The sequence below is a fragment of the Phyllobates terribilis genome, unplaced genomic scaffold, assembly GCF_046119375.1.
Source record: "Phyllobates terribilis strain yellow unplaced genomic scaffold, ASM4611937v1 Scaffold_8__6_contigs__length_399053987, whole genome shotgun sequence".
Lineage (NCBI taxonomy): Eukaryota > Metazoa > Chordata > Amphibia > Anura > Dendrobatidae > Phyllobates > Phyllobates terribilis.
Window position 1 is genome coordinate 170527653 of NW_027362768.1, and position 22461 is coordinate 170550113.

The following is a 22461-nucleotide window of genomic DNA, read 5'->3' on the forward strand; positions in this document are numbered from 1 at the left end:
TAACGGCTCTAAAGAAACAATGGAGGACTGGTGTCAGCAACTACATTTGGGTACTGACTCCAATCCCTCACACCAGAAACAGGGAGTCTATCGGGTGGTTCAAGAGTACGAGAGAGTGTTTAGTAAACACCCGTTAGACTTCGGGCGAGTCAAGGGGGTAGAACACCACATCCCCACGGGAGACCATCTTCCCATAAAAGAGAGGTATCGACCCGTACCCCCTGCACACTACCAACACGCCAAGGGGATGCTTAGGGACATGAAGGAGGCCGGGGTGATCAGGGATAGCTGTAGCCCCTGGGCAGCTCCACTAGTCTTAGTCAAAAAGAAAGACAACACCATGAGGATGTGTGTAGATTACCGGAAAATTAACCGTATCACACACAAGGATGCGTACCCCTTACCAAGGAAGAGGAGTCTTTGGCTGCTTTAAGATCTGCTAACTTCTTCTCTACCTTGGATCTCACTAGCGGGTACTGGCAGGTTCCTGTAGCAGAGGCGGACCGGGAGAAGACCGCATTCACCACCCCGATGGGACTTAGCGAGTTTACCTGTATGCCGTTCGGACTCTGCAACGCACCGGGAACCTTCCAACGATTAATGGAGTGCTGTCTGGGCCACAGAAACTTCGAGACGGTCCTGTTGTACCTGGACGATGTCATCGTATATTCCAAGACTTATGAGGACCACCTGAAACACCTGGCGGAAGTGTTCGAAGCTCTGGCAAGCTACGGCTTAAAGGTAAAACCCTCCAAGTGTCACCTCTTGAAACCAAAGGTGCAGTACCTGGGACACGTGGTGAGCGCTGACGGAGTGGCTCCCGACCCTGATAAGATCAACGCAATTAAGGAATGGCCAAGTCCCTCCAGTGTAAAGGAAGTGCGGCAGTTCCTCGGGTTGGTAGGCTATTACCGCAGATTCATCCCCGGTTTCACCAAAAAGGCAGCTCCTATGCAGGACCTCCTGATAGGCCAGTCCCGGAAGGCCAAGAACCAGAAGCCGCCCTTCAAATGGGAGAAGTTAGAAGAAGAGTCCTTCCGCCAGCTGAAGATGGCCCTCACGGGGGATGAAATCCTGGCGTACCCTGATTACAGCCAGCCCTTTATCCTCTACACCGACGCAAGTAACATCGGGCTAGGAGCCGTACTGTCCCAGATCCAGCAGGGGAAAGAACGAGTAATCGCTTACGCTAGCCGAAAACTGCGACCCACCGAAAGAAACCCTGAGAATTACAGCTCATTTAAGCTAGAGTTCCTGGCAGTGGTGTGGGCAGTCACCGAACGCTTTAAGCACTACCTCGCTTCTTCCCGGTTCACCGTGTACACGGATAACAACCCGTTGACACACCTGGACACGGCAAGACTCGGTGCCCTAGAGCAGAGATGGATGGCCCGTCTGTCCAACTACGAGTTCACAATCAAATACCGGGCAGGACGCTCCAATACCAACGCGGACGCCCTGTCCAGGATGCCAAACCTACCGGACGTAGGAGAAGATCCAGAGGGACTGGAAGAAGTCGAACTCCCCGCGTTCCACCGTCATGGGACTATCCAGTATTCCCATCGGGTAAGGAGTAAGCAAGCCGCTACGTTTAACCCCTTGCCTCACTACAACTGGGAGGAAACGCAAGACAGTGACCCTGCCGTCCGGCTGGTAAAGGAGATGCTGACTCGGCCAGAGGCTCGCCTTGACCCAGACGCTCCGGAGGAAGCCAAGCAACTGTGGGCTGAGAAGAGTCGACTGTTCCTTTACAAGGGGAAGTTGTGCCGCAGAATGGTTAACTCCCGGACGCATGAACTAATCTGGCAAGTAGTGGTGCCACGGAGAGACGCAGCCATGGTGATGGAGGCATACCACGACGGGGCTGGACACTTCGGTTGGAAGAAGCTGGAGTTCCTGCTGCGTGGGCGGTTCCACTGGGTAGGCATGAGGGGAACCATCGAGAGGTGGTGCAGAGACTGTGGCCCGTGCAACCTAAGAAGGAAGGACCGTGCCAGCCAGAAGACTCCCCTGCAGTCCATCGTCACCCGGCAGCCGTTGGAACTGGTAGCCTTGGATCATGTAAAACTGACCCCAAGCAGAAGTGGCTACGTCTACGCGTTAACCATTGTGGATCATTACTCCCGGTTCTTGGTTGTCGTCCCCGTTAAGGACTTAACGGCTCAAACAGCAGCTAGAGCCTTCCAGCAGCACTTCTGCCGTCCACACGGGTACCCGGACCAAGTGCTGACGGACCAGGGACCTGCCTTTGAAGAGGAGGTCTTCCAGGAATTTTGCAATCTGTATGGCTGCCGGAAGATAAGGACGACACCCTATCATCCGCAAACTAATGGACTTTGTGAGAAAATGAACCAGGTGGTAATGGATCTCCTGAAAACGTTGCCCCTGGAAGAACGCAGTCTGTGGCCTGAGAAGCTGCCCGATCTGGTGGACCTATACAACCACATCCCGGTAGGTTCCACCAACTGTAACCCGGCTTACCTAATGAGGGCGAGACCTGGTAAGTTACCTGTTGACCTGGAAATGGGAGTCCTGACACCCGAGGACACTTCACCAGAAGCAGACTGGGACACAGAGAGGCAGCAGCAGTACCGGAAAGTACAGGAGAGCGTGGAGCGAAGTCTCTGTCAGGCTAGGGAAAGTCAAGAGAAAACTTACAACCAGTATGCTCCCGCTGTTCCTCTGGTACCAGGAGAGCAGGTCTTGAAGAGGAAAAGACGGCTCCACAAGTTGGACGACCAGTGGGAGAAGGACCCGCACACCGTACTGCCCTCAAGCCACGAGAACCCGAAAGTCTGTACCATCAGTAAAGACGGAGGGGAGACCATAGCCATTGTATCCCGGGATCACCTGAAGAAGTGTCCTGAACAGCTACGGAACCCTGAAGAGGAACAAGAAGACCATCGACCCGTAGAGGAAAGGGAGGATATGGTTAGTACTGTGCTCGGAGACTTCCCTCGGTCCTGGACTCAAGTCAATGGTGCAGTTGTGGTACCCGTCCTCACGTTCCTCCAACCAGCATCCCAAGTGCCTACGGAGCAACAGGTAGAGCTGGAAGAGCAGCCGGTCCAGGAGGCAGAAGACTCCACACAAGCAGAACAGGAGGATCAACCCTCTGCTTATAGTGAGCCTGCCGTACCCCTAGTGAGCCAAAGAGCCGGTAGACAGCTGCCCAGTTTACCCTTGACAGCTCCTACACCCTGTAGTTCAGGGCTAGACAGTCAGCTCCGTAGGTCCACTAGGGCCACTAGAGGCCAGTTACCCGCACGTTGGAGGATTTGAAGTGTATAAATTGTTTTATTTGTGGTTACCTGTTTTTCTTGTTGCTTGTGTATAATTATGTGTTTCTAGTTATTTATAGGAGTCCTTGGTGGATTTACCGGGAATCCTTGTACATGGTTGGAGCGTAACCTAGGAATGGACTAAAGACTGTTAAGGACTCGGGGCAGGACAGACCCCTACCTGGTTACGTCTCCCTGTTTTGGTGAAATGGACACCTTGTTTTTCTTCAAAGACTGCACCCGGTTGCGGACATGCCGTAACCATCTTTATGTGTTTTTCTTATTGTATTATTATTGTTTATACCTTGTTATGTTTTTCTAAAAATATGTTTAGTCCCGGAGTACTAAATTTCACTAGGGGGGAATGTGGCACCCCAGGGGTCTGGTTTCCACAGTAACGGCAATGTTATGTCTGAGAGCAGGTGGGAGGTCTCTTGGTCAGGGATCCTGTGCATGCCACACCTCCTGCCCAGTCCTGGGAGGGGAAGAACTTCTCCTATATAAACCTAGGGCTGAGGCAGGGTTAGGGAGTAGAGAAGAAGTAGAGACAGAGAAGAGAAGCAGCATAGGAAGAAACAACAGGAGCTCTGTGGGAGCAGTACTACAAAGAGTCAGGGGCTGGCAGCTGCAGAGCTCGCCCTGACTGAGAAGCTATCACCGGACCCGGAGTCCGAGGCTGTGGGGACTAACTCCTATCCAGCAGCAAAAACCGACCGGCAGGGGAATTCAGGTCCTCTGGCCAAGAAACCCGAAGGCACGGTCACACGCGTGGGACCAGCACCGCCGTCGTGGAGCGGAAGCTACTAGAAGGCCCCGAGTCACCGGCCATACGGGTGAGCACCACACGGTACACTCAGGGACGTGGGCTACTTATACCCGCCTCTAGCAAGGTAGCCAGAAGAGTACAGTTAGTTTGGGAGGCCTACAACTCCGCCTGGCCAGGGGAGATCCCATCTGCTCAAGGACTGACCAGGCCCCAATCGCTAGCCAGTACTCCGGGAGGGTCTATCTTTGTCACCAGTAAAGACCCTGAACTACACCGTACCGTCTCCGAGTGGTTCCTGCTACCCCCATCATCCACGTCGGCTGCCCTGAGGCCATACCCCTCCCGTTGGGGGTGATACTATCACGCTGCACAATCCTACCACCGGGCTCAGCGGTCTGCCCTGCAGCGGCAGCTCCTTCGCTGCATTCAACGGGTGGCGTAGTCGTACAACATCTACCACTAATACAGCGCCACTTAGTCTGACTCCCTGGGCACGGACCGGGTCACCGCCACGAGACTACAACCCTCAACAGATCCGGCTCCGGGTAAGCTCCCGCGTGCGCAACACTGCGCGATACAGGCCCAGGGGTGCGTCACCTCCTTATTGTGCATCTTGAAACAGCCACACCGCTAGTTTTCAGAGAGTCCTGAATTTCAGCTGATGTTATTTGTGGGTTTTTCTTTGCATCCCGAACAATTTTCCTGGCAGTTGTGGCCGAAATTTTTGTTGGTCTACCTGACCGTGGTTTGGTGTTTACAGAGCCCCTGATTTTCCATTTGTTAATCACAGTTTGAACGCTGCTGACTGGCATTATCAATTCCTTGGATATTTTTTTGTATCCCTTTCCTGTGTTATACAGTTCAACTACCTTTTCCTGTAGATACGTTGACAGTTCTTTTGCTTTCCCCATGACTCACAATCCAGAAACGTCAGTGGCTGGATGAAAGATGCAAGAGTCTGTCTGGATCCCAGAAACTCACTCAGCTTTTATGCACATGCACTGATTACAAGCAAACAGGTCACAGGTTAGGATGTTACCTTTAGTAGCCATTCAAACCCATTTGTGTCAAATTCTGTGCATGTTATCAGGCCAAAATCACCAGGGTATGTGAACTTTTGATCAGGGTCATTTGGATGTTTTTGGTTGTCATTAATATTAAAAAAGAGAAAACACAGTAGTTTGACAATAAATGGCTTCACCCAACCAATAACCATGAGGGGAGAAAAAGTTTTTTTGTTATCATTCATATTCTCTGAAACAAGGCGAAGAAAGGAAAACTTCTGCCGGGGTATGTAAACTTTTGAGCACAATTGTATATGTACAGCTGCTATAACCTGAGCATCCCCTGTGTATAATTATATATGTACAGCTGGTATAACCTGGGTATGCTCTGTATATAATTATATAGGTTAAGCTTGTATAAGTTATATATTTTATATAGTGATATAGATCATGTAAATAACATGGGCTTCCTCTGTATACAGTGCAGGAAATAAGTATTTGATCCCTTGCTGTTTTTGTAAGTTTGCCCACTGACAAAGACATGAACAGTCTATAGTTTTAAGGGTAGGTCAATTTTAACATTGAGAGATAGAATATCCAAAAAAAACAAGAAAATCACATTGTATAAATTAGATACTTATTTCTCACTGCAAAATGCAAAAAAATGTATTTGATCCCCTACAAACCATTATGAGTTCTGGCTCCTACAGACCAGTTAGACGCTCCTAATCAACTCGTTACCTGCATTAAAGACAGCTGTCTTACATAGTCACCTGTATAAAAGACTCCTGTCCACAGACTCAATTAATCAGTCAGACTCTAACCTCTACAACATGGGCAAGACCAAAGAGCTTTCTAAGGATGTCAGGGACGAGATCATAGACCTGCACAAAGCTGGAATGGGCTACAAAACCATAAGTAAGATGGGTGAGAAGGAGACAACTGTTGGTGCAATAGTAAGAAAATGGAAGAAATACAAAATGACTGTCAATCGACATCGATCTGGGGCACCATGCAAAATCTCACCTCGTGGGGTATCATTGATCATGAGGAAGGTGAGAGATCAGCCTAAAACTACACTAGGGGAACTTGTTAATGATCTCAAGGCAGCTGGGACCACAGTCACCAAGAAAACCATTGGTAACACATTACGCCTTAAAGGTTTAAAATCCTTCAGTGCCCGCAAGGTCCCCCTGCTCAAGAAGGCACATGTGCAGGCCCGTCTGAAGTTTACCAATGAACACCTGGATGATTCTGTGAGTTATTGGCAGAAGGTGCTGTGGTCAGATGAGACAAAAATTGTGCTCTTTGGCATTAACTCAACTCGCCGTGTTTGGAGGAAGAGAAATGCTGCCTATGACCCAAAGAACACCATCCCCACTGTCAAGCATGGAGGTGGAAACATTATGTTTTGGGGGTGTTTCTCTGCTAAGGGCACAGGACTACTTCACCGCATCAATGGGAGAATGGATGGAGCCATGCACCGTAAAATCCTGAGTGACAACCTCCTTCCCTCTGACAAGACATTAAACCTGGGTCGTGGCTGGGTCTCCCAGCAAAACAATGACCCAAAACATACAGCCAAGGCAACAAAGGAGTGGCTCAAAAAGAAGCACAGTAAGGTCATGGAGTGGCCTAGCCAGTCTCCAGACCTTAATCCCATAGAAAACTTTTGGAGGGAGTTGAAGCTCCGAGTTGCCAAGCAACAGCCTCAAAATCAGAATGATTTAGAGATGATCTGCAAAGAGGAGTGGACCAAAATTCCTCCTGACATGTGCGCAAACCTCATCATCAACTATAAACAACGTCTGACTGCTGTGCTTGCCAACAAGGGTTTTGCCACCAAGTATTAAGTATTGTTTGCCAGAGGGATCAAATACTTATTTCTCATTGCAAAATGCAAAAAAATGTATCTAATTTATACAATGGGATTTTCTTGACTTTTTTTTGGATATTCTCTCTCTCAATGTTAAAATTAACCTACCCTTAAAATTATAGACTGTTCCTGTCTTTGTCAGTGGGCAAACTTCCAAATACAGCAAGGGATCAAATACTTATTTCCTTCACTGTACATACACATTCATCAATAATACCGGTATATTTTTTATCATTTTTATCTTTTAGGGCTCTGCACGGAGTGACCAGTATTAAGCCTTCGGTTCCCTCAGAAATCAGCATTTCACTTATTTATTGAGTAATTGTTTCTTCTCTTTCTCCGTCCGGGTAGAATACATTTCTGAATTGTATATCGTTGTAAATTAAGAAAACTTTATGTTTTAACATTGGCATTAATCAATTCTAAATCTATTTATAAAGGAGAATTCAATAATTACTTGTACAGATAATCTACCTTGACTTCTCAAATATGCCCATAACAAATGTTCTAAATCCAATTACATTCTGCATAATGAATGATTAATGAATAATCGCCGTCTATTACCTCATGGCTGCTGCCTACAGAACAGGTCTGATTACCACATTTTGTTGATATATTGTTTTCATACTGTAATTATTTGATGCATATGCATGAGATTAGCTTAAGGTCCTAATTGCTAATATAATTTAAACTCAAGAGGCAAGAATATAAAATGGTTGTTATTAAAAGTCTCAATTACATTCATAAGTTTAATAGAATCGCTGTAAATCTTACATGCCCTAATGACTTGTACAGAGAATCCTAGGTGCAAAGCCAAGCCGGGTCTGAAAAATGTGCAAGACACTATAGGCAGGGTTGAAAACCAAGTTTAATTAACCATAGAGGCAACGGTTGGCACGAGCCTAAAGCGGCAGAGTATAGTGGGGCGACAAAGAACTAGTTTATTTTTCACAATGAATTTACTCATTAATAAAGTGTTATAGATACTCTACTACATCATTTCTGTATTTATATGATACCTAGGGAAATTTTAAATTTGGCCCGGATGGAAAAAACAATCTGAATTTATTATTCCAAAGTGAAAAAGACAGAAAAGTCAGTGAAAAAAAACTTGTGTGCTCATTTTTTATTATATATTATGTGCTGATGACAGTATTTTAATTACATATGGGCAGTATTATATTCTTGTGAATAGGGGGCAGTATTATAGTAGTTATATTCTTGTACATAGGGGCAGTATTATAGTAGTTATATTCTTGTACATAGGGGGCAGTATTATAGTATTTATATTCTTGTACATAGGAGCAGTATTATAGTAGTTATATTCTTGTACATAGGAGCAGTATTATAGTAGTTATATTCTTGTACATAGGAGCAGTATTATAGTAGTTATATTCTTGTACATAGGAGCAGTATTATAGTAGTTATATTCTTGTATATAGGGAGCAGTATTATAGTAGTTATATTCTTGTATATAGGGAGCAGTATTATAGTAGTTATATTCTTGTACATAGGGGCAGTATTATAGTAGTTATATTCTTGTACATAGGAGCAGTATTATAGTAGTTATATTCTTGTACATAGGGGCAGTATTATAGTAGTTATAGTCTTGTACATAGGGGGCAGTATTATAGTAGTTATAGTCTTGTACATAGGGGGCAGTATTATAGTAGTTATATTCTTGTACACAGGGGGCAGTATTATAGTAGTTATAGTCTTGTACATAGGGGGCAGTATTATAGCAGTTATATTCTTGTACATAGGGAGCAGTATTATAGTAGTTATATTCTTGTACATAGGGGGCAGTATTATAGTAGTTATATTCTTGCACATAGGGGCAGTATTATAGTAGTTATATTCTTGTACATAGGAGCAGTATTATAGTAGTTATATTCTTGTACACAGGGGCAGTATTATAGTAGTTATATTCTTGTACATAGGGGACAGTATTATAGTAGTTATATTCTTGTACATAACAGCAGTATTATAGTAGTTATATTCTTGTACATAGGAGCAGTATTATAGTAGTTATATTCTTGTACATAGGGAGCAGTATTATAGTAGTTATATTCTTGCACATAGGGGCAGTATTATAGTAGTTATATTCTTGTACATAGGAGCAGTATTATAGTAGTTATATTCTTGTACATAGGGAGCAGTATTATAGTAGTTATATTCTTGCACATAGGGAGCAGTATTATAGTAGTTATATTCTTGTACATAGGAGTATTATTATAGTAGTTATATTCTTGTACATAGGGGCAGTATTATAGTAGTTATATTCTTGTACATAGGAGCAGTATTATAGTAGTAATATTCTTGTACATAGGAGCAGTATTATAGTAGTTATATTCTTGTACATAGTAGCAGTATTATAGTAGTTATATTCTTGTACATAGGGGGCAGTATTATAGTAGTTATATTCTTGTACATAGGAGCAGTATTATAGTAGTTATATTCTTGTACATAGGGAGCAGTATTATAATAGTTATATTCTTGTACATAGGGGGCAGTATTATAGTAGTTATATTCTTGTACATAGGGGCAGTATTATAGTAGTTATATTCTTGTACATAGGGAGCAGTATTATAGTAGTTATATTCTTGTACATAGCGAGCAGTATTATAGTAGTTATATTCTTGTACATAGGGGGCAGTATTATAGTAGTTATATTCTTGTACATAGGGGGCAGTATTATAGTAGTTATATTCTTGTACATAGGGAGCAGTATTATAGTAGTTATATTCTTGTACATAGGGAGCAGTATTATAGTAGTTATATTCTTGTACATAGGGGCAGTATTATAGTAGTTATATTCTTGTACATAGGAGCAGTATTATAGTAATTATATTGTTCAACAAGGGAGTATTATTACAGTAGACACATTCTTGCACCTAGGTAGCTGTATTATATCAGTTATACTTTGGGGCGGTATTCTCTTACGTAGATGGTATGTTCTTGAGCATTACTTAGTGCTCCTCTGACTATCTCATCGCTATTTCACGTCATTTCTTCCTCTTTTTGGTCTTGTAAACCTCTCATGACACAACATTGTAAAGCTTTCAATCCCTTAAAGCTGAGCAGAGGTTTGAAGCAATTGGCTTTGGTGCACACAGTAGCTTAAAGAACATCTGTGAGATTTAATAAGAAAAGTAGCGCTCGTCTCTGTGCTGCATTTATTGAACAAATCAAACAAGAGCAGCATTTTATTAAGTTTCTGGTGAGAGCGGCACACAGGGACAAACATCGTCCAAATCCGAAATAAAAGAGATTCCAACTTCTCTGCAGTTTTCTCTTAGTCAGAACAAATCCCTAAAGATGAATTCTGTTCTCTTACACATCGGATTTGACAAGGAATACATGTTCTCTCTCGGAAAATAGCAAAGTCACATGTAGCGTTCTGGTTTACCACTGCAGGACAGAAAATCATTGACATTGTTGGTTTTCGTATCCTCCTGGGTTGGGTTTCTAAACTCCAGCTACAAGGATTTTTTGGTGTTTTGTGACCAGCCTTGTGCTGTAGACCACAGATTATTTATTTTAATAGTTTCTTCTTTAGGGTTGGGTTCTATTTTACTTTATTTTGGAACATTAATCATGTGGCCTCTAATAGATTATTCCCAACATTCAATCTACAGTACATAATTGGCAATCTCTTTCTGAATTAGTGGGGGTCCGGCTGCAGGGACCCAGATACAGAGCGTTGAAATTCCCATGCCAGAAATTGCCAAAATACAGGTCTCAGTTTTCTTCTGCACTCCCATAAAAAAATGGTTGTAGTTGTGGCGTCTTCATATCAACTGGGCCTTTCAGATCCCCTTTCTGGAGATCACTGATGGTCCCAGTGGTCAGACCCAGCACTAATCAGAAAGCTAACACCTAATCAATGGATATAAAACTAATTCCATCTCCAATGTGATATTGATATTATGTACAGATGATCAAAAAAAAAAAAAAAATTTGCATTACCCTGGTCCAGCGGCTATCTCTGCCGGACCAGAACCACCTCCTTTCTGCTGGGATCCTCGGCACCTCTTCTGATTCATAGTCCCACCATGATGCGACCTTGGTGGCACAAGACATGCATAGGACAACTATTAAAAAGAGGCACCAAGGATTCCAGCAGATAACAGGACTCTTATTTGGCGGCTATGGACTATGGATCATGCAAATATTTTGGATCATCTCTAATATTTTCTTGAGAAAATAAATAATCCTAATAGAAAAGGAAAAACTGGGTGCTGATTTGTGGCATGAAGAAGAGTAGTTTCTAGTTTGCTTCCGTTCTCCATGTCTTTCCCCCTTACAACCTGAATAATGACTTAGTAACCAACAGCAAACCAACCAACCCATTGCCAGTCATTTGGCCAGCCTTTGTGTTGCCTATTCCCTCGATGGGTGGCTTTTGTAAGGATGGAGACTGTTTCTCTCATCTCTGGCCATCATTACAAGTGCAAGCTCTGGGAGTCGCCGCTGTTTTTCTGTTTTTACAATGGGTACAATGTATCTTCGAGAAGTAAATATAAATGCCGACTTCCTTTTGTGATTCCTCTGCTGATTTCTGTTCTTTGACTCCCCGGGATTTTAATGATCCTCGATAAACCTATGGATTTTATTGTTCCTCCTCGGTGTTTCATTGTCAGCGGAGCTCCGTCGCTTTCTGCCATAATAAACGATGACACGGACAGCGATATTCTGATGGACAAAATCCGGCTATAGAATAATTTTAGATACATTTACACTTTTACTGATATTTCTGCAATCTCATAGTGATAACACTAATACTAAATTGTCAGAAAGGGCAGTAAAACTTGATCAGTGCCAGTGTCAGGATTTCTTTTGCCTTTCTACAGTTTGACCACTAGTGGCCGCTGTTGTTCACTTTAATAATTGTGCTGCAGTTTCACTCCTTACCACTGGAGGCTGCTGTTGTGTTCTGCAATTGCCCTTTACCAAGATGGCAGATTCTGAATCTATGGAATCCATCTTGTTTCCTGTTTGGGCCTACTTAAAGCCACATGGAACTATCACTCATTGCTTAAGTATTGTGTCTAGCTATTAGCTTAGTTTCAGTCTCCAGCTCCTTAACATTCTTACCCAGACTGTTCTCATTCATCTACGGACTGTTTCCTACAACTCCTTGCTAACTCCAAGAACTTCTTGTTCCTGCTTGTGCTCCTTCGGCCACTGGTATCCAGCAGTACTATGCCAGTTAAAACTATGTTCACCTCCCGCACCAGGGCCATTCCAGCGATGTCGGCGCTGGGTTTACCTGGGCCCAGCATCCAATCCGCAGCTGCTATTTGACTGTTGTGGTTCACAAGCAGAAGAAGCAAGAGAGCAACAGTCTAATAGCAACTGATTGGCTGCAGGGCTCACGTGGTACAACAGTGCCATATAGACCCAGGCTGTAACAACATCTGTGCAAAAAGGGAGTATTTTTTTTATTTTATTACTATTTTATTTAAAAATGGTTTGTCCAGGTAGTGGACAACCCCTTAAACCTACTATCACTTGTATTTCACAGATACAGTATATATAAAGCTGTACTAGTATTCTGTGCTAGCATCCAACTGAAAAGGACACAAAAGAGGAGTGGCTTGTCAGCACTCCGATATTAGCCAATCAGCATTGCTCACTACTGTGCTCCTCCCTCCTGTTATTTTCAGTTGGATGCTGGCACAGAATGAAGCTTCATTAAATGACCATTGTGCACACAGTAAAGCCTTTCAGTTGAGAGAACAAATGATTATCTGTTAACTGAAGTCAGCAATGGAGGCAATTATGTATCATGGAGCGGTAATGTACAACTCAAAGAAGGAAAAGCAAAGCCGAAAATCATCTGGTGAACCACATCTTATAGTAACGGGGTAAGGTAATGGGGTAAACCAGTGTCCAGATAAACATTGCAATTGTTGGAGCCGGCACCTCTGCAAATTGCAGATATCCATGCACAGCGATGTCAGGACCACGTACCGATGCAGGAGATAAGCGTCACTGAAAATAGTGGACTGTAAATTGGACAAGATAAGTGCATGCTGCAGTCGTCTTCTTCACTGCGGAAAATTGCTCAAATGCACGAACACATTGACTTTCACTGGTCAGTTTACTGTCCTGCGCAGTCCAGCTTCACATCCAGTCTGAATGGAGCCTAGATCTGGACCCTGCGAGTGGGACTTGGATACTGTGTAATCAGAGATATAATTGCGGTAGTAAATTGTGCACTCTTATGTTACACCTCAATGTGCAATTTTAAGGTTACTGTAAATGTCTTGTATTTCCACATTTTGAGAAAAGTTAACCCTTAAAAGGGATTAAATATGCAAATTGTCTCTTAAGAGGACTTGAACTCAAGTGCCACCTCTAGGAAGTAGCAGCATGAAAGGCATTTAAAGTCTCCTCATACTGGCATGCCAGACCTGACATGTCACTCTCCACAAGGAGGAACTTTACCCTTTAGATCCATTTAAAGGGATAGCAGACAATAATCCATGAAATGGGTACTCCCAATTTAGGGACTTATTGAACCAATGGAGCTAGGGGAAATGCCATTGACATGTATGATGGGATTACACTGAAAGTTCACAAATCTTTGACCCATTATCCTGGATTTTTGAATGACAGTAGCTTTTCTCCCTCGCTGGTTTCCAACTTCTAAAATGACAACTCCTTGCATATGCTGATGGCATCCCGTAATCTTGGCATGCTAGGAGTTGTAGTTTTGCACCAGTATGAGGGCCCCCGGTTGGAGGCCATTGCTCTGGAGGTAGGTAACGCTCATTCTCTGCTCTTACTATTACTGGAGAAGTGATGGTCACTGCCCTGCAGAGTCTAATAGATGGTCACTGCCCCCCAGAGTCTAATAGATGGTCACTGCCCCCCAGAGTCTAATAGATGGTCACTGCCCTCGCAGAGTCTAATAGATGGTCACTGCCCCCCAGAGTCTAATAGATGGTCACTGCCCCCCGCAGAGTCTAATAGATGGTCACTGCCCCCCGCAGAGTCTAATAGATGGTCACTGCCCCCCCGCAGAGTCTAATAGATGGTCACTGCCCCCGCAGGGTCTAATAGATGGTCACTGCCCCCGCAGAGTCTAATAGATGGTCACTGCCCCCGCAGAGTCTAATAGATGGTCACTGCCCCGCAGAGTCTAATAGATGGTCACTGCCCCCGCAGAGTCTAATAGATGGTCCCTGCCCCCGCAGAGTCTAATAGATGGTCACTGCCCCCGCAGGGTCTAATAGATGGTCACTGCCCCCGCAGAGTCTAATAGATGGTCACTGCCCCCACAGAGACTAATAGATGGTCACTGCCCCCGCAGAGACTAATAGATGGTCACTGCCCCCGCAGAGTCTAATAGATGGTCACTGCCCCCGCAGAGTCTAATAGATGGTCACTGCCCCCGCAGAGTCTAATAGATGGTCACTGCCCCCCAGAGTCTAATAGATGGTCACTGCCCCCGCAGGGTCTAATAGATGGTCACTGCCCCCCAGAGTCTAATAGATGGTCACTGCCCCCGCAGGGTCTAATAGATGGTCACTGCTCCGCAGAGTTTAATAGATGGTCACTGCCCCCACAGGGTCTAATAGATGGTAACTGCCCCCGCAGAGTCTAATAGATGGTCACTGCCCCCGCAGAGTCTAATAGATTGTCACTGCCCCCCGCAGAGTCTAACAGATGGTCACTGCCCCCCAGAGTCTAATAGATGGTCACTGCCCCCGCAGGGTCTAATAGATGGTCACTGCCCCCGCAGGGTCTAATAGATGGTCACTGCCCCCGCAGGGTCTAATAGATGGTCACTGCCCCCGCAGAGTCTAATAGATGGTCACTGCCCCCGCAGAGTCTAATAGATGGTCACTGCCCCCGCAGAGTCTAATAGATGGTCACTGCCCCCCAGAGACTAATAGATGGTCACTGCCCCCCAGAGACTAATAGATGGTCACGCAGACAGCGGTGATGATGGAAACGTGTCACTTGGCATCAGCATAAAACTTAATTACGTCCTTTTATTTTTTTATGACATTGTTAATACGGAGCAGGAAAACCTTTGCTAATGTGGCATCTTCCTCTACATTTGACTCAGCGTGAAAGCACTAAAACTGCCCGGCCGCGCCATCCCTTAATGGGCACATGTGCCACATCTCCTCACAGGCCCGGGAAGTCAATATCAATAAACATAAGTAAAAAAGCAATATTGTATCTTCAAGTAATTTGCAGTCGAAGTAGAAAAGAAAGAGAATGGATACCTGGGGAAGAGCGCGCATTCCTTCTAGAAGAAGAGCCGCTTCACGCTCACCATGACTTCTTCACTGGTTAAAGGAAAGAAATGTTATTAATGCAGCGGTCTAGAAAGTCTTCATACAAAACACATCAATACCGAGCAAATTACAAGATGTCTTTACAGGTTTTTCACATTTCTTTCTCTTAAGAATAAAACAAAATCCCATTGTAATATGAATATTCTTGACCACAGGGTTAACCCTATTAAAAAGGTTATTTCCAACCTGATGGGAAGAACTACTGGGGGCCCGACTGCACCAATCCCCAGAAACAATGACCTGTTTGGATGGAGCGGGGGATGATCATCAACCTCCGCTCCACTTATTGTCTATGGCACTGCCAGAAATAGCTCAGCGCTGTACGTGGCCATTTCCAGCAATCCCATAGACAATAGATGGAGTGGTGACAAATATACGGGACTATCGCTCTATTATAACCCAGCATCTCAGATCTCTGCTTTAGGAACCAACGGAATTTCCCATTGGAGCTGAAAGAATTTCCTAAAATACATATCAGACAGATTTTTTACAATTTGAATGAAACGTTAAAATTGGCCCAAAAGAGAAAATAAATAAATAATCGCAAAAAAAAAATCAAATCTGCACTAAAAAAACAGAATCCAAAATATTTTTAAAATGGCAGGCTGTGAAGGGTTAAAAAATAATAAGGAATTATACTTGCCTTTCCTAGGCTGACCCCTAACTCGCCCTGACATCAGAGCATCTAAAAACAGGAGTGATGAGAGCTAGTGCCAGTCACTGCTGTTACAGGCATATGCCGGCAAATGGAATATATTTACCTCCTATACCAGAACAGCACATGCATGGAAGTTGTCGATAAGGGGTTAAATACCCACCCTTTGTTTAGGAGTCCAGTGGGCGGTCCTATTTAATTATTGATAGCCTTCCCTGTATTGCTTTCACTGTAGGGGTCCACCCACCGGACTCTTAAGCACAAAAAGTGCAAGAATTAAAATGAATTAAATACAAGTAATACAGAATCGTTTCCAATTATTGTGTGTATCAATCTGATAATACTGTGCTGTGCTACACCAGGGCGGCACAAGTATGAGGCAAGTTCTGTTTAAGAACCCACAGCGTTGTTTCACCAGATACTTCAAATATTACGACATCAAAAAAAAGTCCCTAAATAAAAAAGTTCTTCATACAAGAAATAACTTCCAGATACATTTTCAGGAAAAGTTATCAATACTGCTCCTCTCAAGGAGCTTTAAATCACCGCAGGTTAGAAAATTCTCAGCTCAAGACAGATAATAAAATGAAAAATTATGTTCCGCTACTTCCTCAACCTCGTAAAATGAGGATTCGGTTGTAAGAGCAATAAAAGATGAATTGTACATTTAGAATAAAGGGTAATTAGATGGACTGAGATCCCATAAGTCATTTTATCACACGTTTTTAGAGACCCTAAAGTCCATTTTACACAGTTGGGTGGGAGGATGAAGTGATCTGTCAGCAGGTAAGATGTGCGGGATTAGGGGGCTTGAAGGACGGATGAGAGACTAGAATTAGGAACGTTAAATCATCCACTGAAACATTCACAGCATTTTAAAGATTTAACTTTTTTTGTCCTGGGAAAATTAGGCTCCTTTGACAACTGTCATATTCCTTATAGACAGGAATATAACTACTATAATACTGCCCCCTATGCACAAAAATATAACTGCTATAATACTGCCCCTATGTACAAGAATATAACTACTATAATACTGCCCCTATGTACAAGAATATAACTACTATAATACTGCTCCCTATGTACAAGAATATAACTACTATAATACTGCCCCTATGTACAATAATATAACTACTATAATACTGCTCCTATATACAAGAATATAACTACTATAATACTGCTCCTATGTAGAAGAATATAACTACTATAATACTATAATACTACTCTTGTATAACTACAAGAATGTAACAACTATAATACTTGTCATAGAAAATATTAAGAATTTCTCTCTCCCTCTGAAACCTCTCTTCCCTCCTCCTCTATTTACCATTTGTCAGAGTAGTAGAGCTGACACTTTAACCAGTTGCTACTATTCAAATAGCAGTACAAGCCAGAGATGGCAAACTCATTACCATACGAATGGAGCTTGTAGTAGCAGAGGTCTGGGACAAAATATACTCCTGGGTGAGGAGGATGCAGCTCCTACACTTCAAAGGATTCCTACCTCACATCAAGACATCTCCATTTGCATATGTGTTCAATCTGCAGTCTCGTTGGCACCGACACGAAATATGGAATATCGGACGTTCTATACTTTCGATAATAATGGGACACATATTTTAAGCGACAAGGTCAGCTAATGAACAATACGCATATTTTTCCTTATCTGAGGGCCCTACGGGTGAGCTGTAACACCAGAGGGCAGAGATAACAGACCGCAGCTATGCCGTGTGTAGTCTCTAAAGAAAGAAAAATTCTTAATAAAAAAATATGGCATCACTTGGGAGCTTCTGCGATCAACCAGCGAGGAGTTATCGCAGAAGTTAGAGTTTTTAATAAAAACATGAAGGGTGGAGCCCCGCCCACGTGAGGTCATTGCAGGGGATTTTGTGGGCTGGTCCTCATTCGGCATAAAAGACCCAGCTGAAGATGAGACCATACTCATGCTGGGAGTTACATATTTATGTGTACGCAGGGGTCACGTTCACAGAATGGGCATTGGAGTGCTTCCCTCCAGCTAAACTGATAGTCTCTGCGATCGGTCTAGTAAGTTCTTCTTTAATCTCATTTAATTTTGTGTAACTGCATCTGTATTGTATTGTCCCCTTTGTAAAATCTTTGTATATTTTTCCTAAACACTGCCTCCCTTTAGGATTAAATATAAAATGTAATAGTTCTGTTTTTTTTGCTCTGCAATCGTTCCCTCCCCCAAAGCCATACGCTACCAGAAAGCAGGCGTCCGATCAGGCCTGTATTATATTTTAAAACTGATCGGTGGTGGCAGCGAATAATCGTAATTGGGCTATCGTCAAGCTGGCAGTGATCATATGGGGGCGTATACACATATTCCATGCATTGGAATCCGGAGGTGTGTACGCCATATGCTCTCTGCTCTCTTGCCGATAGCTACGTAGTGAGTAATCAGGATCGTGTGTGCGTGAATCTCTGACAATCCTGACAAATTGACAGCAGCGGTGGGAGTGCTAATAAAATTTTGTAAACTTCATAAAATTCTTTAAATCTATAAAACTAGTCTCAGTAATGTGATATCCGAGTCTGACCTGATTGATCTGCCTAGTAGACAATTGTTCATAGATGCCTGGATTTAGTTTATCCTGAAGACTAGACTGGTTTATATGAAAACACGTGAACCTCCCTCAGTCACTTGAGAAGAGATTTGGTTACAATAAAACCCTGTGATTCTATAGGTGAAATTACCTGATTAGTGGAGCTCCAACTGCTGGAACCGGGCTCTGAACTGCATCATAAGAATGGAGCAGTAACTTTATCCATTATCTATGGAACATCCAAAGATCCCCAAGAACAGCGCTCAGCTATCTCCAGCATTTCCATAGAAAATGAATAGTTTGACAGCAACATGTGTGGCTACCACTCCATTTTTGGGATTCGTATGTGGTCCAATTGAACAGATTTCTAGTAATCATCAAGTGATCACCAATGCTGTTGATCTTGACCCAACCTTGTGGATTTCTGCACAAATTCATCTGCTATCATTAGGCTTGAATGGCAACTCAACATTTGCAATCTTAATATCACATGGCCGTGTAGCACTAGCCTAACGCATAACTAGAGATATATATTTCTTTAACCTTTCTTCTTGGCTCGAGATGTCCTTAGATAATTGTCATGAAAAAGGCAACTTTAAAGTAAAAAAAAAAAATTTGCATTCTGTTGGTGGTTGTGAGTAATGTTACACACCTGTCCCAGGTCTGTTCTCTGCTCCCTTCACCCCGGTCCACTAAAATTTCTTGTGTTCCACATTGGGCTTTGATACTAGCCCGCCATGCTTCAAAGTAATGAGCTTCCTGGGCCTGTATAAAGCATACAAAGACTCATGCCTTGGCCTTAGTATTAAATCTTTTAGGTCGTTTGTCAACAACGGCCTGTTCTCGGTCTTCCAGGACCTCTGCTAACTGCCTGTTGTCTCCAAGATGTCTAGTCTGCCTGCAGCTTCTAGTATCTCTGCTACCTGATCCCAGCTTCCAGTACCTCTGCTACCTGTCTGCAGTTATCAGGATGTCTCTTGTCTGCCTGCAGCTTTCAGTATCTCTGCCACTTGTTCCGAGCTTCCAGGACCTTTGCTACCTGACTGACATCTCCAGGACGTCTCCTGTCGGCCCGTGGCTTCCAGGACATCTCCTACCTGTTCCCGATCTTTCAGGACCTCTATTACTTGTTCCTTGTCTTCCAAGACCTCTGCTCCTTGTCTGTGGTCTCCAGGATGTCTCTTGTCTGCCTGCAGCTTCCAGTACATCTGCTACCTGATTCCAGCTTCTAGTACCTCTGCTAACTGTCTGTGGTTACTAGGATTTCTCTTGTCTGCCTGCGGCTTCCCGTACCTCTGCTACTTGTTCCCAGCTTCCATGACTTCTGCTTCCTGACTGCCGTCTCCAGGACGTCTACTGTCTGCCCGCGGCTTCCAGGACCTCTCCTACCTTTTCCTGGTCTTCCAGGACCAATGCTACCTGTTTCCCACATGCCTCAGTTGCCTGCTGCACCGATGCCTGTGGCCCGTGTACCCACCCGGATCTTGGGCTTTGAGGATCCACCTCACTTAGAGAGACTAATAAGTAAAAATTTTTAGCCAGTCATCTTAGTCCATTTATCTAGGGATATCTGAAAGAGAAAGGCAAGAAAGAACTCATCTGTATCAAAATGAAAACAGCCCCCTCCTTCGCCTGCAGATGTGTATAATCTGAACATCAGATATTTCTGCCTCCATCTACCTTTTTGTAAATTGTATCTCACGATTCTTGCAGGAAGGGTCCATCCTGGTGTAATGTCAGAGCCTTATGCTCTCACACATTTAGTAGTAATCTCTTTCTGCGGCTCCTTCTCCCCTCTCACAGCAAGCAGCCTCGCATACTACAGAAGACATACTGCAGCTGCATCTCCCCCCTCCTCATCTTATTGTAATGCTGTAGACTATTTTTGATGAGGAGGTTTTGGACCATTTACACAGAACTTGACAGGATGAAATTGGAAACTGCAGACTGCTGGAAGAGACCAATACTGTCTATAAGTCATATCCTATTAATACAAAATATATATTAAAATTTATAAAGTTAAAAACACATTAAGTTCTCTGTACTCTCAGTAGACAATGACTAATATTTGCACAATTATGTCCTCAATGAGATGCGCTGACTCTTGTCGCAAATTATCTAAGTACGTGAAACGGGTCTCGATGCTGAAAGATGAAGGGCAGATGCATAAGAGCGTCATTAAGTGTAACGTTTGGTCATTCACACAGCGATTAGACAGGTGGCAGAAGCACTAAACGACTGCAGCAAAAAGAGAGATCCATAAAAGGGACGGCAGCCGCTGCCTGGTGCTCGATCCGAGCAGCTCATGACCACAGAGTAACTAGAGATGAGTTTCGTCAGATTTTTCAAAAAGGTTTAATTTTCTGCTTATCGGTTTGTTGTGAATCCCAATACTGCAAAGCCTTGAAAAGACGGGTGTAACACTCTGAGGTCTCCTAGGACTGTAGCCAGCCAATTTAAAGCTTTACTGGAAACACTGCCTTAGTAATGTCAACGTGACCTCATCATTTATGGATATGGTAAATGAATGGTAACCGTTCCTCAGTGCCGAGCTGTCACACACACACTATCTGTAGTGTTTAGTTAGTGTGTTTTACCGCTTTCTCTCCCTATCTTTTTAGCTGAGCTGTGACGTCCTCCCACTGTCCAGATTCACCATTCATTTGCTGATCTGTAAATACCGAAGCTTTAGCATTAGAAACAATTTTGTTTATATTAAAATTCCAAGATTCATCCATAGTTAAAGGGATTGTTGGGTTCACGCCCTTTAAATTGGATGAGTCACATTTTAATAGAACAACCCCCCGAAGATAGGCAGTTTACAGGACGATCCTCAGTGACTAACTGTAACGCATGATGGTACTCAGCAGCAAGTGTTCGATTACCCTGCAGTGCCTCCACAGGTGAACTGAAGCATTACACGTATCATATTGAAATCAATGGGCAAGTCCATGTAACACACAAACATGGTGGGTCCTCCAGAGACAAATAAGCTCTTTTAAATCTGTGACCTTATATGAGGATTCTAGAGAAGGGGATGCTCTACTATTAAAAGGGTCTTTTCATATGAAAATGCAAATGAACAGTCATTTATTTAGTACATGGATAAGCCATACCCAACAAAACTGCAGCTTGTTAGTGGCTCTTCCTTCCAGATCCAGAATCCTCTCTGACGTCCTTATGTCCCATTAGGGTATATATAAAGGGCTGCCAATAACCCCTTTAAATACAATTTCCTATTTTGGCAGCTCCTTTTCTAAATTGGGACCCTCCATAATCACATCATTGTCAGAGTTAAAATTCATCATTTGCATAGGGAGCAGAAACGATTTAGCTATAAACAAATATATAAAAGAATAAAGATTAACCTCCCCCAAAATTGACTCCACCGTGATGGTGTCATAGTGAAAAGATGGCGACAAGTCAACTTCTCGGAACATTACGATCATCCTTAACTCCATACATTTCATTCCCTCACTTCAGGCACTTTTCCTTTTTTTCTCACGCTCTTTGCAGAAAGTTAGGCAAATTTTGCTGCTTCTAGAAATATCGCTTTATGTTTGTGGCAAACTCCTAGACAAGGGACTAAGCAGATTGGACATTTGGACTTTCCGCAATAGTTTTTACTGTCATTAATGTGAAAGCTTGAGGCAATGAATGGCTGATAGAACTAATATTCATACATTGAATTAACTCGGAGTCACATTACATTAGCGGAGTTAATGTTAATGTAAATCGCCCGGCTTTCTCCTACGCGGAGGATTCGGTGGCAGCCGGCACAGCTAATGCCTCCTTTAAATACTGATATTAGCTGTAAGAGTCAGGATTTACCGTGATAGACACATCATTTGTGTCACTGCAAAGGAACGGGTGAATTATGAGGGACTTTGGGAATGTTCTCTACCGGCTCCACACGGATCTCGCTGCCATTGTTCATGTTAAGAGGAGCTGATTATGGCTGAATTGTTCACTGTCTCTCTGCTCATTCACATCC

At 43.5% G+C, this 22461-nt stretch overlaps 1 protein-coding gene across 9 annotated transcripts in view; it reads right to left on the reverse strand.

Moving 5' to 3' along the window:
• Nucleotides 1-22461, reverse strand: part of DAB1 (DAB adaptor protein 1) — a 1162683-nt gene that overhangs the window by 488103 nt on the left and 652119 nt on the right. For all 9 annotated transcript variants that reach the window (XM_073643713.1, XM_073643720.1, XM_073643719.1 and 6 more), the window contains exon 3: nt 15174-15236. The gene's annotated coding sequence lies outside the window, so the exon portion shown is untranslated. The remainder of the gene's footprint in view (nt 1-15173; nt 15237-22461) is intronic.